The sequence below is a fragment of the Triticum dicoccoides genome, chromosome 1A (genome assembly GCF_002162155.2).
Source record: "Triticum dicoccoides isolate Atlit2015 ecotype Zavitan chromosome 1A, WEW_v2.0, whole genome shotgun sequence".
Lineage (NCBI taxonomy): Eukaryota > Viridiplantae > Streptophyta > Magnoliopsida > Poales > Poaceae > Triticum > Triticum dicoccoides.
Window position 1 is genome coordinate 41,402,358 of NC_041380.1, and position 5,298 is coordinate 41,407,655.

Here is a 5,298-nt window from a genome sequence, read left to right on the forward strand (position 1 = left end):
AAATTGATATAAGAAATACAAAATTAAATGAGGCAATATAGGCACTTTGCCATCCGCTGGCAGATGGCAAAGAGGCCACGTGGCAGCGCTCGTCTAGCCTATTTGTTCTCTTTGCCATCTTCTGGCCAATGGAAAAGAGCCTGCACCCATTGCCATCAGCTGGCAGATGGCAAAGAGCCTGCACCCATTGCCCTCAGCTGGCAGATGGCAAAGAGCCTGCAGCCTTTGCCATCTGCTGGCGGATGGCAAAGCACGTCATTAGCCTCCTAACGTGGCTAACCCCGTTACTCAGGCTTTGCCATCGGCCAGCAGATGGCAAAGGCTATAGGCTCTTTGCCATCTGCCAACAGACGGCAAAGAAGCCTTTACCAGAGTTTATTCAGCCGGCCCTTTGCCATCTGCTGGCAGATGGCAAAGCCCTTTGCCACTTGTCCGTGCCTTTGCCATTCCAGTAGTGCTTGTTTCAAGAAGGATATAATTTTTTTATTATTATTGTTTTTTCAGGTATGGATGGAGAGGGCAGAACGGATTCACTGTTCGGCTCCGCTGCCCGAGGAACCAGTCATCCCGCTCCGGAGTGGCCTCCGCTGCAAAGGAGCCTCGGAAGTATTGTCTGAAGACAAGACTCTGTCCTCCGCCGCCGAAGACGATGCCGAGGAGGAGAAAGAAAACACCTCTCCCCCTGATGGGGGGAGGAAGAAGAGGTCGGCCTCCACAAATCTAGAGGCGGAGGCGCCCAAGAGGGGGAAAGGTCCCCCTGCGGATAACTCCGCGTGGGACGTCGACAGCAGCCCGGAGCGACGCCCCCGAAACAAGCCTCTATCCGCGGCGTAAGTACTAAAAACCCGCATACGTCCATACATCCGGCCTCTCTTGCTTCATGATATTAATATGTTTAAATGATGCCGTTGCAGTCCGGCCCACGACAACTTCCAGCGATCCTCATCAAGAGGTTCGTTGGATTCGAAGGCGATGGCCAGCGAGTCACCGACGGCCGCTCACTCTCCCACGGCCAAGGGCGACGACGAGGTGTTGTCCCAAAGGACCTTCCCCGGCCAGGGAGAGGTTCAGGAGGCTGCCAGGGTGGCGCCAGAGGGCGAAGCCTCGGCTGCCGGACACATGGGGGAGCAGGACCCCATGGCGACTGGGGATGGGGGCCTTGCTCAATTCGGCCCCCAGCCGAATACAAGTCCGAAGACCTATACGGCTCCGGAATCCGGCGAGCAACTTCTTCGAAAGAAGGGGTGTGCCTGTTCCGCCGGTGACCTCTGCCCAACCAGAGGCACCGGATAATCTGCTGGAAGCGCTACGAGGCGCTTTCATTGTGCATGAGCACTGTATCCTTATGGTGCGGTGATTGAGATGGTTCAGTCCGTCAAGAGCGGACTAACTGAAGCCTGCAGCAGCCTGCTGACAGGTTTTGAGGTAAGAGACGCAAAAGAGAAAAATCCCCATATAGACAGTAGCCCCTGAGACACTGTCCGGTGTTCGGAAAGAAAAGCCGGAATGAGGATCAATTTATTTTCACAGGAGACTGCGGCGACTCACGGTGAACTCGATGGCGAGGTCGGTGAGGCCGGGGAGGCAGCAACGGCAAGGTAATCGACGACGAACGACAGTACCCAAACTTGGAGTTGGAGGATGATGGCGACGGCTTCAGGGCGAATCTGGCTGAGTCCTTGCGCGAAGGAGGAGATCTCAAGGTTGCGGACCTCCTGGACAAGGTTGTTTCTTTCGGGGAGGCCGGTGGTCGTGCATGCTCTGCTTGTGCCTGCATGCACCCAGTCATGCGTGTGCTGGTCCTCCTGTGGGCTGCGATTTGCACCGTGACTCGCTGAGCTCGACCTGTACCGTCGGTCCTAGCGCCAGCTGCACCGTGGCATGTGGAGTTCAGCACCATCGCATTAGCCCTCACACGGAACTGCTGCTGTTGTGCTCTAATTTTCTTGGATGCTTAATAAGCAAACTAATGAGAAGACAGAGAGAGAGAGAGTATCGGTGGTTACATCATAAGAATCAGAGGATAGGATAGGTACGATGTGTGGTGGAAAGAAATCAACAATTTTAGTCTAATAAATAATTGCGTTCCTCTTGCAGCACGACGCTGGAGCGTGGCAGGAGCGGCACGGCGTTACGTTGGAGACGGGCTCGGGACGGGGAGACAGATAAACCATGGCTTGGGAGCTGCCGCAGGGTGTGCGTGTGCATGCTGCATCACAGCTATATTGTTAACTTTGATATTACGTGAAAAGGTCTCTTCAGTTTCTTACAGTGGTGTGACAAGTATTGACTTCGAATATTTTTGTGGATGCCCAGTAGTATCTCACTCTCTAAATTTACATTTATCTAGAATCCAATGTTTCATGACCATGGCAATGCTGGCTTGACAAAAACGATATATGAAGTAGTATCTATCTTCTTTTCAGTTGTATGAGTTTGGAACTGAATTCTAATGGGAGAGATTTTTTTTAACCCCTCGGCATGACGTGCTTCCATTATTCTAAAAACTGTTCATTCCAACACTCAAATCAGAGTTGCAGATTATATAGCAACAACCAGGAACTCTAATATCACACATTCCATTCCACCTATGAGTATGAAGATCGGTGACAAGGTACATGTTCAGCTGTTGCTTTCTGTGATCTTACTTGATCAAGTACTTTATAAATCTCTGATGCCAAATGAGGTGTTATATTTTTGCTAATATTATGCCTCATTTAGGCAAGAGCAATCTATCTATCTATCTATCTATCTATCTATCTATCTATATCTATCTATCTATCTATACCTATACTAATTACCGACTCCCAGTAAATTCCCACGTTAATTAGAAGATATTCCCACGTCTTGCTTTTTTTCTAGGGAGGCACGCATCTTCTTTTGCATGCGTGAGTTTTATTAGCTTAATTAATGGCCCACCAAAGCATTGTAAAATAATAAGGCCCAGCAAGGATGGCATCTTCACGTTATATTTTCCCAACAGATCACGGTACCTAGAAAGAAAATCTCAATAGATCGTCAATCCATGGAAAATCGATCTCCCCAAAAGGCTCCTCCATATCACCGCGTCTCCCAGCGACTCCAAGCAGCGATCGATCTTCCTCGCACCTAATCTCCTTGGCATACGCTGGTGATGGATGACGCAGGGTAGAATAAGGTGTGCCGATGGTGGTTTAAAGTAGATCGTTTTGTTGGCAGCAGTGTATCTCCAATTGATCGCAAATCAAATTGTGCCATCTCCTCTGGCAAATCCGGAGGTTTGCGCTGCAACAGCTCTACCTCTCAGTTTGATGAAGGATCGAGGTGGCGGCATATTAGATTGACCAGGTTTGGCAGAGGCAGTAACCCTAGGTACGACGACCCAGCACTCCAGACCAAAGTCCTCACTTGAGAAACTCAGATCTGCTCGGAGGGTCTGAGCCCATCGTTCGTTTGGCTGCTCCCCCAATTGCATCTCCTCTCTCCGTCTCAATCTGCTGCATTTGCACGAATACGTCCATGCAGTAAATTTTCAGAACCAAGTGGGCATACTTCATGTAGAGGCCAGCATCTACAAGTGACTGCATGCATATACATGACAGGTGTTGTTTAGACGCGGTATGTACCGTGGTAGGAGGAAGCTTCACGGCTTTGATACATGCGAGGCCAACGTACAAAGAATTGGTGGCACAGCGATTTACATCTTTGATGTTGTCGAGTTCGTCCTAGGTTGTCCGTTTCCATCTCCACAGGCAAGTAACTTACGATCATTTTTTTAAGCTTCGTGCTTAACTTCCAGTCCGTTGGACTCATGGGGACCCCCAATAAATTATCTTGATACCTAGTGTATGATTTAATCACCATGTACATGCCCATCCAATACAGCACGTCTAGACTTGATTATGTTGTATTGGCTGTAGCCAATTCAGTAAGTGGCAGAGCAAACATCTAGACAGTGTGTGTACAGAGCTCAGTAAATATCTTAGTTTACTCTAATTTCTTATAATTCATTTGATGTTATATCTTATATGTGAATAAGACCTATGTACATAATCTTTTGACAAAGTAATCGATCTAACATTTGAACGCCTACGTCCTTATGTCTCTTAATAAACCTGACTGGAGGTGTGGTGATTGGCAGCCAAATCTGACAGTGCCGCTGAAAGAACAAAGAGACAACGAGTACACTCTCTACAATCCCCAAAGAATTAATTGTTGTTTCCTATGGAGGATTTGGATGTCGTCGTTATTCTCTGAATTGATATTGCACTATATTTCTACTTATTCTGCCTTTTTTGTAATATTAAGCTGAGGAATTGGTACCTAGACTTTGAATATGTTCCTATACATTTACTCTGAGTTATATCAGTTTCTGTTTTTCTCCAAGAATCACATCTAATAGACTATATTTTCTTTGTTGATCTGGTGGTCGAATTAAAAAATGGTTGCAGACAAAATTAAGGCTAGCTGAAGGGAGTATTTGAGTTCTACGGTTTTCCATTTATATTGTTTTTTTATTGTTTGGCGAACGTGAATCACTTCCAGGACGAGAAGCTAAGGTACTTCCCTTGCCTTATTCCTGAAGGTGAAGTGCTATGCCTCCTTTCCTGATTGGATATTTTCATTGTGGATATTCAAAACAGTATTCAACTCTGCTGACTTATATTAGATTCATCAACAGAAATAAGTATACAAGGTGAAGGTAATTCAACTAAACTATAGGATTTGTGGGGTTCACTCTCCATAAACAACATGAGGAAAATAATGTATAGTATCAGTTCACAAGGATGTGTAGAGAATTATAAATAGGCCATATGCAATATTATAGGGACAGTGGCAGCAGGCGACCAATCGCCAAGGAGGATTACTATGTATTTTTCTTTTTTTCTGTACATCACATTTGAACATATATGTTCATGAAGTTGTATATGTGTATACTACAAGGGAACATATGTCTATGTGCATATTTTTTTTCAGATTTTTGAGATGTGAAAAAAGCATTTTCGCTGAAGGACAATAAAGAGCTCTGTCGAGCTCAGTTGCTTCTTCATCTCTTCAACAGCTTGAGTTCTCTATTGAGAGTTCTTTTTATACTTTTAATACTCAAAGCTATATTCATGCTCTGTACCTTTATTGTGAAGTTAACTGAACCTTGATTTTCTTTCTGGGCAGCCAGTTCATAGTGTACTATCAATATTTGAGTATGTGTATGCAACTGAGCTGAACATTTAGATCATATATGCCGGAACCTTTCCATTCCTATGTGCTTTATATTCTTATGTTACAGTTTGAAAACCAGCCATCGATTATTATAATTGC